We start from the raw sequence: 12774 nt of genomic DNA, 5'->3' as shown, positions 1-12774 counted from the left end.
GGATTTTTCGCTGATCAGGACAAACTAGTCGTATAGTAATATCCTTTAGTTGATCAGTACCGATGACTTTTAAAATGACTTCAAGATCCTACCGGCTGCGCCAATAAAATGTTTGCACCATAAGTTTAATATAAAAAAAAACTTTATTTAATTTAATTTTAAACTGGTTACAATATTTTTTTATTTGGAAGAACACCGACTGTCTTTAGACAAGTCTCAAACTGAACTCGCTTCTTAACTTAAACTTCTTTGATGATCATACCTCGGTTCTGAGCTTTAGAGCTTTCTATGAGTGGAGTTAGCTTTAATTGAGTGAGTTTTAAAATTGCCCTTTGGATTGTTGATTGATAATGCACCGGCGACTCAATCCGATTGTTTAGTCTAAATCTTTTGGGGATTCTTTCTCATGGTAATTTTCCATTGAGGGTCCGAAAGTGTGGGAACGAACTGATAACGTAATTTGATTCGTTCTGGATGTTTAGTCTAAAGCCTGGGTGCATTTGCAATTAGATATTAGCTGGTGGCGAACTAAGGTTATCTGAAGGGTGAATTCTGGGATGGTGTAAGTGTGTAAGATGGTGTGTGTAAGTGTGTGGGCGTATGGACATGTGCATAAAGTTATGTGGAACTATGGATATGTCACTATATTGATATTTTCGAAAGCTTTGATCGACGAGGACTTGCCTGTACATTTTTGTCACGTCAGCTGTCAAGGCATATTGAAACTGTCTGAATTTGAGAAGCTGCAGATAAAGATCCGTTTGCACAATGGGACCCACAAAAAATAGGTCATTAAGAGACAGTTGCGACGTTGTTGTGCACGGGGCGTCGAAAACCACTCGCAATTTTGTAGATGTGCTCGATGGCTTCACAACGCAGTGGTGGGGTAGGGCTGGACTGGTCACCAATGACATGTGACCTAGCGCCTGATATTCCTGCATGAATGAGACATATTGGGATCTCAACTCAGGGAATTTCAGCGTGCGGCGTTCCATTGCGTGAAATCGTCGACGAGCCACTTCGGCGGAATTTCCAAGACGAGAGGGATCATCCTTAAAGGGAAGGTTGACTACAATGCGACCGTGGGAGTCCTGAACTGTAGTGCTTGTATAGAGCGCCTCACAGATTTGGTGATGTGGATGTAGACTCTCAGGTGAGGCAGCGACGGATTCTAACTCCCAAAACTTCTGCAAATGGTTTTCAATGGAGACTGTGCATGACATCGTTGTTGACATCGACCGGCGACGACCCAGCCCAACAATGTTTTTTGGAGTTTGGCGAGTGAGGTGCGAGCTTTATTTGCCCAACGGCCAGCGAATGGAAGAAGACTTCAGCGCCAAGTAAGAGATCGATGCGCCGAGATTCATGGAATCTATCATCTGCCAAAGGTGTGTTGGTGGGCAACTTCCAAAAAGAGATGTCAATCTCAGAGTCTGGCTGATACGAGATGTGGCTGATGACACAGAACTCAAGTGAGAAGTGACAGTCTGTGATACGCGATTGGATGGTTGTTGTGGCCAAGTGCTTTATATGCGTTAACGAGTCTCCAACGCTGCGGATTCCCATGTTGAATTTTTCATGCCGAAGACGAAGTTTTTGGGCGAACTCCTCGTTGATGAGATTCACCTGAGAACATGCATCAAGCAATGCTCTGCCAGGCCTGTATGTTCCTGATGCATCTTTGAACAGAACCACAGCCGTGGCTAGGACAACTTGTCCTGGTCCAGTGTGCAGATGAGAGAACGTAATCGTATCACTTGGCTGTACTGAATAATTTGCGCGGCTGTCAGGACGCGCTTCTAGGGCCGGAATGTCCTTGTCATGATGCAACATTGTGTGATGAGCTTGATTGCAGCTGCGGCAACGACTTCTTGATGAGCATTGAGCGATTCGATGACCACTGCCGAGAAAATTGAGGCATAAGTTAAGTTTTTGAACTGTTTCAAAACGATCAGGTGTTGTCATCGATTTAAATGTTGAGCATCCAAACAATTTGTGGGCACCTGACGAACATAGCGCACATGCAGATTGAGTGATTGCAAACGATGATTTATGTCCATACGACATATTTCGAGATGACTTCCTTGGATGTACTGGACCTTGTGATGTGGGGTTGCTTGATTGAAGGTATTGACAATGGCGTTTCAGCAGCTTCGAACACTGCTTCCAATTTGTCAGATTTTTTAAATCCAACGACCCGTTCCATTTATTGCGGGTGTGCTGATCGCATTTGTCAATCACAATGTAGATCAACATGGCCTGGGCAATATTTGAGCCAGTACCAAGGGATTCCAGTGCTCCATACATGGCCGACGCCTTGTCCACCAAGCCTTGTAGCTGTATTGCGTTTGATTTTTCGACTGGCTGGAGTTTGAATAGCGCATCTATGGTTTCTAGAAAAATAGGTGTTGAATTATCAAATCTTTTATTAAGCCGCTGCAAAGCCTTGGGATAGTTTTCATCGGTAATAGGAAACGCCTTGATTGCGTCTAAGGCTGGTCCCTTTAAGCTGTGCAACAAATGGTTGAACTTTTCTAGATTAGACATGGTTGCCTCACGAGCGATAATTTGTGTAAACGAGATGATGAATTTTTTGTATTCTGCAAATTTTCCGTCGAACGTTGGCAAGGTAAGATGGGGAAACTTCGACGACGACAGAGCAATCGAACTGGATTGGGCCAGCGAAAACGGTGAATGTGGTGGTCGAGTGCTGTTGAGTTCCTCACCTAGCTGATCTTTGATGGCGACTTTGGTCTCGACATAACTGTCCTCCAATTCTCCGCGACCGCTGTCGCTGGGATCCAACGTCTCAATGTCATATTGGACTGCCAATGCTTGCGTGAAGTAAGACTCCAGAATTCCCAGCCGGCATCGCAGTTCGGCGCTGGAAAGTCCGGTGTCTTCGCCAGCGCTTGTTGTTACGAGGGTTTTAGTGCGAGTTATATTCCTTTTAATATTGGTCTGTTGACGTTTGCATTGCTCAATAGTTGACATCGTAGAGATTATGTAACGCAATGCTAAACGACGATTAATTTGCGAAGTGCGGTGAGCAGCGATCCTGGTGCGAAATGAGTGCGAAAATGTGTGCGAATGCGATCAATGTAGAAGCCGACAGAAGTTTCAGCAGCGACGAGAACGAGAGCGGCGACGAAAGGCGAGCAGCCAAACTGAAGTTTCAGCAGCGACGAGAGCGAAAGCGAGCTGAAGTCTGGCAACAGCGGCGACGAAAGACGAACAGCAAAACTGAAGTTTTGGCAGCAATGATAGCGGGAGCGAGCTGAAGCCTGGCAACAGCGGCGACGAAAGGCTAGCAGCAAAAGTGGAGTTTTTGCCGGCAACGAAAGCGAGAGCGAGCTGAAGATTGGCAACAGCGGCTACGAAAGGCGAGCAGCAAAGGAATGGGCTAACTGTAATTCAGTAGCGCCGATGAGTTGGATGCTCTTGTGGAGAGCTTTGCGATTCGACCAGGGCTGGCTGAACTTACAGCCTCGGCGTGACGACGAAACGAAGAAATGAGAAAATAAGCGTCTACACCGGTCATGAATTTTCTCGACGATAAATTAGGAATTGTTCAATTGTTTATAACTTTTAAATTTGCAAACACTGCCCCACGTTGGGCGCCAAAATGAACGGTGAATTATAGAGCGTTTTCTATAATTATAACTCATTTAAATCAGAGTATGGGGGTGCAGGAAATTTTAAGTATAAACTGATCGAACCACTGAAAACTCAAGACCGAAAACGACTGTTCTCTTTCAAAAATGATATGCTACTGCCTTTATTGCTGAACGCTCATTAAGCCGATCAGAGCGGAGAGATATCAGAGGGCTTACAGCTGTACATTTGTAGACATTAGGATTATACAGTATTCTATTAATAAAGTGACCCAACACTATTATTATTTGGTTAGGATCAACATCAATATTTAACAGCCATACTTAGTTTTTAAAAGTCTTAAACTGTCAAATATATTTGGGCAATGTGCAATAATTTTAAGGCCCAAGATGACCTAAAATATGAGGCTATATGATCCCTAAAAAGTAGGGCAAATAGTCCAAAAATAAAAATTTGTAGGCAGTACATGACCTAAAACTGAATTTTTTGTCCATTTTAAATTTTTTAGGCTATGCATGACCTAAAATTTTGTCCATCATTTTTCTGGGTGCAGAGGTAACATTTATAGTTTTGATCGTTATATCATTATATTTTACCCTCTGACAGCGGTCTGTGAGGTATGAAAGTAGCCACCTTAACAACTTTGGAGGGAACCCCATAAGATTATGTTTTTTAATAAGTACACAGTGGTTTACCGAGTCAAACGCTTTGGAAAAATCATATAAATAACATCAGTTTGTGGCTTATGGAGAAAGCAACGGTTTACTAATGAGGTAAACTGAAGCAAATTGGTGGTAGTAGATCGGCACCTGGGGAAGCCATGTTGACATGGCGAAATAAGCGACCGACATTGATGCTGCAATTGACTAGTTATTAATTTTTCGAATAATTTAGGAATAGCACTGAGCTCAACAACCCCCCGATAGTTAGCAATATCAGACCTTTTACCTTTTTTAAACATGTATCAACATGATCACATACGCCTGGATACAAATCGCCCCGAACTTCCGTCAGGCAAGAGGGGAGAGGAATTGCGTCTGAATCAAGCGATTCATCCTCGGCCAAGAGGTGGAGAGCCTTATCAACGGCCTCCCGCAAGGCGGGAGAACTATATTTATGAGTAGGCTCAAGTGGCCTGTACTTAAGATTGCAATTGTTCGGCACTGCACCCTTGTAGGTTTAAAGTTACAGATCATTATTTACGGCTCTAGATAGATTTACATATTGACATTGCCAGAGCTCGTAAAATCCTAAATTTATGACAATTAGTGTTCTTCTTGAACAAGCACAGCAACAGCAGGGCAGAACATCGCAGCAGCAACAGGGCAGAGCAAAGAGCGGTCCGATACAGCCGTCGAGGAGCAGCGCGGGAGTCGGGCAGAGAGCGGACTGATAAGCGCTGAAGAAACCGCACAGAGCGAAATGCACCGATTGCACGTTCGTTTGAGTGTTCGCGTAAACACAGAGAAAGTAGTTACAAACATATACACAGAGATAGTAGTTTCAACAACAACACAAACTATGGGTTTTGCTGTAACGCTGGCAAAACAGAGCAGTAGCAAAAATATTTTGATTACAAATTAATTTTGCAAATAGTAAAGTCGCTGTCCATTTAGATTAATCGAATGGTACGTATTAAACAAGATTGTAGGGTTACTGACAAAATGTTCGAAATCTGATCGGAACGGAATAGGTTTTCACAGAAAAAACACGATGTGAAGGAGGAGCGCCAAAAACACGTCCGAATACTAGAACAGCTATGTACATATGTACATTTAAAGCACATGACCAGCATGCGAGTCACGTCATCACTCAAATTGTACATTTTGATAATTGCATTAAGTTGTGCGATCCAAGTACTAACTGGTACCTTGTTGTTGGCAGCACCGTCAAAAACGGAAAGCATTTTCGTGACCATGGTCAGCAAAAAATTGTTCTTAGAAAATGCTGTGTCTGATCTGACAACTTCTGCAACAATATTTCTCGAAACCGATGGGGCAACATTGTTTGGATTTGGTGGGGCAACGATGTTCATCAAGCGATTCATCATTGGAGTTCTGGCAAATTGCGTGTCGAAGATGTGGTCACTCTAATAGATGGCTGACGGCGCGAAACTTCCAACTTGAGGAAGTCATTTTCCAATTGGATCATTTCCAAGTGACGTTTCAGAGATTCCGATTCCAGCGAAACTTCTGGAACGTTCATGATGTTTGAGACTTCGGCGTTGTTGCGGGCATCCAGCGATGAGGTGCCGGCGCCATCTTGTTCTGCTACGTTGTCGGTAGATGTGTTCGGCATTTCCTCGGATCCAACTTTAGCATCGGATAAATTCTTGGGATCCGGTACTGGGCAAACTACACGGGCTTCGGGGGGCACTCCATTTAAACGAGCAGCGAGAGTTGCCTTGTGTCCACTTTTCGGCAGCCCAAGCTTTTCTAGCCAGCCCCGTAGTTCTGCTGCTGAGTACTCGTCTGCACCGATGATGATTTAAACCGATCCATGATTTAAATCACTAATTAACTAATTTCACTTGTGTACTTTTAACTTTTTCTTTAGTTTGGCTTGTAGGCAGAGTTTGATATGCGAGAAAAAAAATTTTCACTGTGATCCCACTTCTGAAATTGTAGACAGCCAATTTCGTGTGTGTATTCTTTGGCGGCGGCAGCAAAAGTTATATTTATTAAGCAGAACTCTGCGCGCTTAGCCTATTTCACAACCCAGCGGGAAAGTGAGAAGTTGGTTTTTGTGTTCTTGAAATTTTAACAAAAAAATCACCAACTTATAATATTAAAAATAATATTAAATATTAATATTAAAAAAATGTTTTACACCAAAACCAAAAGACTTGTTCTCACATTTAGTTTTAATTTTTAGAAATTTTAAAATTCGTAGAAAAAATATTAATAATTGTTAATCAAAAAAATTAAACTATATAACTATTATCATAATGTCTATAATGATAATATTAATTTATTTTACACAACATTTTTCAAATAATAATAAGAATGAATGTAGGATTCAACAAAATTATAGAGAAAAGCCACGGTAAGACGATTAAAATATTTGATCACATTTATCAAGGAATTACATTAAATTACAAAGAAAACTATTATTGTTTTTTACATTTTTAAACATTTTCTGTGAAATAAAATAATTTGATCGTCAGATCGTGGCCTAAGCCATTTTTAAGTGTTGTTAAAATATACTAATTCGTTTTTATTGATAACACGAAAAATGCCTAATATACCTATAATATACGTAACCTTTAATGATTACGGTCCCTGAAAAGTATTGTTTAAACGAAATATTTATTCGGCGCCAAAGTGTGACCCTACTTTACAACGAAATTTAAACCAAATTTATCTGCATTTTGTATGGTATTATCAAGAATATAATGCAGGGTCACATCATTTTTAAATTTGTTGGAAAAAGTGAAAAAAAAAGTGAAAATAGTTAATTTTAATCTAAAAAACAATAAAAAGGTGAGTAATAAAATAAATTTTGTCTTTTTATAATCTTTATTTCAGCGTTACAAAGGTGTTAGTATCACAGATATTAATAAATTAATAAATATACGCCTCCGGATGCTATCTTCAACACAAATTCTGCATTTCAGTGACACTTGAAATGTTTTTAATCTTTACCAGTGGTAAATGGTGTAAGGTGTTCATTAAATGATTGTATAAATAGTACTTCAGTACAAACTTAGTTGTTTAACTTAATCAAAATATTACATTTATTTCAGCCAGGCCGACTGAGACTTCTTGGGACCAGAAGTGTTGCGCCTGCGTTTGTCATATTTTATTTTTTCTTCTTATAGTTTTTGATATAGATACCCGACATAAAACAACTGAACAGAGGGTAAATTATCGGCCATGGCAAACCAGGCATAATTTCTGGAGAGATCCTTTAATTTTGTGCGGAGACCTAATAATGGTAATTACTCTTATTATTATTCCTGGTCTTAAATTCATATCTAAATTATTTTTGATATTTTCAGAAGACAGACAAGAAATGGATATCTAAGAACTGCATTCGGCCAAGCAAAACCCGGGAATGCTTCAGGCATTAAAAATTTTTAGTTCCGATGCTACGATTGTAAATATTATTAATAAATACACAAACAAATATTACAAAAAACATGATTTTTATTGTGGAAAATCAGATACTGCAAAGCAGTGCAAAACCAAAACTGCGAGGGTCTGGAAAAACCAAAACTGGGAGGGTGTAGAAAAGCAGATATTGCAAGTGGAGGAAAACCATAACTGGGTACGTGTGGAAAATCTATAATGCGGGAAGTCGAAAAACCAGTAGATTTTGTCCTGCATTCTTCTGCCAGAGATCCAGATAGAAACCTCATTTCCCCCTTACTTTTTGTGTCACCCCCGTGTATTTGGAAACCAGAGATGGAAGAAATGTAAGGGGTGAATGAGGTTTTGTCCCTTCCGCTTGTATGCAGAAACCTCTTGAAAATATGTTATTTTCCAGAGGAATTTTCCCGGTGGGCGGTCACACTTAAATTGCGACAGCAGGACATACATATGTACATTCATACATGCGCCAGCAGAAGACGAAGCGAAAGACGTATGCGATGCACAGTGGGGTAACAGAGGCCGATTTTGCGAATTAATGTTAAAATCAAATCTCAAAAATCTCTAAAAGTAATGATGGCAGTTTATGGTACATTGAATGACCTTTCATAATCTAAAACTGAAATCGCATTTAGTTTTATCAGACCAGAGATATTCTTTCTCAAAGTTACACTTTGATTCACATTTCATCAAGACAATCCAAATTTTACTTTTTCTTCATTTTTAAAAAAATATTAAACTAACAATGTTTAATGTACCAAAAAACTGTAAATGCCATTGTTTTCTTTTAAGTGTTAACTAATTTTTCATTTAAAAACAAAAATTTAGAATTAATATATTATATTTTTAATAAATAATTTTAATACACCTTAAATTTAACCTGATTCTGAGAAATCTTTAAAGATTTCTCGGAAGAGCCGGGTTTCGCCGTTTTCATATTTTACTGAAAATTTCTCTGATATATAAACTTTCAAATGTGCAAAAATAGAGGTGCTGTTTTGTGCTTTTTTTGAGAAAAGTTAATAACAGTAACCTAACCTCAAAAATTAAAATTTTTCCAGAAATGGTTTTATTAGTATGTTTGCCTTTCTTGGGTATATTTTAAGGAAGTAAAATACACTTTTACTAACTTTTAGGCAGCAGAGTTGGAATCTTTTGTTCCTGTACCTCTATCGTTTATAGTTATGGAGATATCTTCACATTTGTAAGCCAAAAAGGTGTTCTTACTCTTTTAGCTTTTGTGGGTGAATTAATTGACCAATCCGAATCAAATTTGGCTCTAAATGCATATAAAACAATTAGATAAAATGGAAAAAGACCTTTAAGGTTAACAGTCAGCCCAAACCGTGAGAATTGTTATTCGATTTTCAATAAAATTGTTCGATAAAAAAAATATGGCGCTGCAGTGTATCGATAAAAACAAAGCTTCTTTGCGTTTTCTTCTCCTTCGGATGGTGACTTGTTGTTTTCGTGTACATTTTATAATTATACTTTTGTTTCAATGGATTCACATGTAAAAGGTATGTTATTTGTGTTAATTAGTTGTGTTAGTTGTGTAGCCCACCTTCATGTGTTCCGTCACAGTGTTTAATGTTTTTAATGTGTACTAGTGAAATTCTACGTAGTTGAGTGAATTGTCGCAGGTTTGATTGTGTTTGTCAATGTACGTGTGATTATTACACATTGTTAACCAAATTTTCCCGTTTTTTGGTATCATTCTTAAAAATATTAGCAGAAGACGCAAAAGAGCATTTCTTCTCTCATCTCGAGCTGTATAAAATCTGGAAAGAACAACGCCACTTGAGTGATTCAGAGCAGTTGGATTTGCTATTTAAATGCATACAGAGACGAGTAGATCCTAGCAGTGAATTAATCCCCGATTGTAAAACAAAAATCACACGATTCCTAAGAGAGCTACAGCTAAGGTGGAAAAAGTCACGCAGGTTAGCGCCCCAATTCCTGAAGGCCAATGATAATTGGCTAAACTCTTCAATTGTATTTAAAAGAGCTGCGCAAAAGAAACGAGGTCGTCAAGAAGTTGCTTTTGAAAGTTGTAACATTCGCTCAAAATACAAAAAAACTATGGAATTAAGGAGCAACTCCTTACCTATGCTTTCATTTGCGACAGAAACGAAATTAAAAGAAGCTGGTAATGTGGAAGCTTCTAAGTTTGTTGCCGAGCTTGCGAATTCATCACCCACAAGATCCAAATCCTTACGAAAATTAGTAGACAATGCTAGAACTGTGACAAAAATTCCAAAAGAAAAGGCTTTAGCACTTTTTATAAATGCTAGTCTAACAAGACATCAATACAATCTTATTAGAGTTTCGGCCCCAGAAAGATTTCCGTCTTATACAACAATTCAACATGCCAAACGAGATTGCTACCCACTCGAAAACTCAATAAAAATTACTGAAATTTCAGCGGAGGTTACTCTACAAGGGCTTCTTGACCACACCTCTTTGAGGTTGGTATTACTGAATGAGCAAATGATCCCATCTTTATCAGATGAGGATTGCAAGCTCTTTCGTTTGTATAGCAAGTGGGGTTTTGATGGTAGCTCAAGTCATACACCAGTTCCGACTTTAATGTCAAGCTAACCGGTTGTGTTTATCTCGGGATCCCGTGTTTCAAAAAATTTTATAAAAATTCGTTTTATTTATTTCTTTTTATCTCTTGGTTCTGTTTGGACTTCACGTCGTGTGACTTGTGCTTTCGTACTTGGACTTCATTAACGCATCGCGTTTGCCGGCCTCGCCTGCATTGGCTGGCCGGCCGCCCTGCTGGTCGTCATCATGTCTGCCGCTGATCAAGATATTAATGTCCCTCTATGTGATCATGTTATGAATGTGGATAGTTGCGATGGTTCTTCGTCTCCCAATTTATTTATAACTGATAATTCAAATGCCAGTACTAGCAAGGAGTTTTCAAGGTCGTCTAGAGGTCGTGGTGTAAGGGTGACCTCCGTCAGGTCCAAGGAAGCTAGATCACAGAAATTTGATCTTGAACGCAATTTATCTATTGCTGATACTTCATATTCATCGCTAGACAATTTGAAAGACGTTCTGGAAGCTTCGGCGGATACTTTGCTTAATACTGAGAAAGATTTTGCTTCTCAACATGAATTTGATAATTTTAATGAAGGAATACACGGTGCAAGCACACCTGGACATTCCACTACTTCAAATCTACAATTCGTCAGTCAGGAAGTGGCGGACCAGTTGCGTTGCGAATCCGTCAAACGCATAAGAAAGCGAAACAAGCTTGACCCTAACCACAGTAAGGATGCTTCATTTGGACCAATTATTAAGCGCTTTCGTAATCTTAAACGCAAGGTTCACTTGGAAATATTTGGATCAGAGGACTCGGAATCTCCTGGTGAAAAATATTCAGGTCATGGAAACAACTTTGCCCTCTTATCGGATGAAGACATTGAAAACCCACTCCCTAATGATCGTATAGACACCCAGTCTCCTCCATCGGAGCCCCTAAACTCCTGCCAGCCCCCTGTGACTAGTAAGAGTACAATAACTTCTAGCAATAGTGGTGGAATTTCCCAAAAGTCAAAGGGTATTTCTGGTACTCCTATTCCGTCGTCTAAAGCACCCAAATCTGAACCACGTCCGCCCGCCTTTGTGATAAAGGGTGTTACTGATGTCAAGCAACTTATGAATCTGATCAAGGCCACCACAACCAATATAAGATTTAAGATTACTGGACCTGCTACAGTGAGGGTATCTCCTTTCGATGGTGATACATACAAATTAGTTCAACAACTTTTGTGGAGTAATAATATTCCGTTTAATTCTTGGCAATTGAAAAGTGATCGATCTTTCAGGATTGTCGTCAAAGGCCTACATTCGTCTACGGATCCTGAAGATATTAAAGCTGATTTAGGCGCCGCTGGGCACGTTGTCCGCAATGTTTATAATCCCCCGGGTAAGAACAATGGTCACAGGCCCAATATTTTCTTTGTTGAGCTAGAGTCATCGACAAATAATGTCAAAGTCTATGACATTAAATCATTGGCTTATCAGTCAATTACTATCGTCCCTCCTGAACGCCGAGATGAAGTTGTTAGATGTTATAACTGCCAGGAGTTTGGACACACAAAAACATACTGTTTCATACCTCCCAAATGTGCAAAATGTGGTGGTGATCATGAGTCTCGAAGTCCTGTTTGCCCTGCTACGTCTCAGGATCAATTTAAGTGCATTAATTGCGGTTTTAACCACAGTGCAGGATACCGCAAATGTCCAGCTTTTCTAGAAGCAATTGCTCGTCGCAAATCGGGAACAATAAAAAAACAACCATCAAATAAATTTGTACCTGCCCCTCTTCCTGCCCAAAGTGCTTGGGGCCCAGCTTTACCTTCCCCGGCTATTGGATCTAGCACTTCCAAGCCCATGCAACGCGTTACTGAGCCTCCTCCGCCTAGTGCTGGCTTTGAAATACTTATCTCCCGTATTGACCAGATGATGTCAATGATGTTGAAAATGATGGAACTTCTTATGAACCAGTTTACCGGCAGTTCGCCTTCTGATGCGTCTAAGATCAGGAGACATGTCTAGTTTAGGCATTCGTTTATCATTTTGGAACGCCAATGGTGTCACTGGCAAAAATCTCGAGTTAGAGCACTATCTTACGGCTAATTCAATTGACGTGATGCTAATTAACGAAACGCATTTTAACAGCCGCTCACATTTCAGAATTTTTGGATATGATTTATTGACGGCTAATCATCCCTCTGACCGTCTTCGAGGAGGTGCTGCTATTTTAATCCGCTCTCACTTGCAGTACTCCCCTTACAGTACCAACTCTACTGTAAAATGTCAAACTGCTGCAATTACCTTAAGCACGGACTTGGGAGACATCGTGATTGCTTCTATTTACTGCCCCCCCTCCTTTTTATGGACTGCTCAAGATTTTGGACAACTTTTTAGCGAATTTTCAAACCGTTTTATCATAGCTGGCGACTGGAATGCTCACAATCAATTTTGGGGTTGTATCCGCTCTTCACCCAGAGGTGTTCAGCTTTTAGATTTTATTACGTCTTCAAGTCTGCAA

At 39.8% G+C, this 12774-nt stretch overlaps 1 protein-coding gene and 1 long non-coding RNA gene across 4 annotated transcripts in view; both read left to right on the top strand.

Moving 5' to 3' along the window:
- sxc (O-linked N-acetylglucosamine (GlcNAc) transferase sxc) overlaps nt 1-12774 on the top strand; it is a 160993-nt gene that overhangs the window by 99117 nt on the left and 49102 nt on the right. The window lies entirely within an intron of this gene.
- On the top strand, nt 7042-7694 carry LOC138912703 (uncharacterized). The gene is made up of 3 exons (XR_011418258.1): nt 7042-7097; nt 7361-7551; nt 7616-7694. It is a non-coding gene; the product is annotated as an uncharacterized lncRNA (long non-coding RNA).

The sequence above is a fragment of the Drosophila takahashii genome, chromosome 2R (genome assembly GCF_030179915.1).
Source record: "Drosophila takahashii strain IR98-3 E-12201 chromosome 2R, DtakHiC1v2, whole genome shotgun sequence".
Lineage (NCBI taxonomy): Eukaryota > Metazoa > Arthropoda > Insecta > Diptera > Drosophilidae > Drosophila > Drosophila takahashii.
This window is presented reverse-complemented; position numbering and strand designations above follow the sequence as displayed.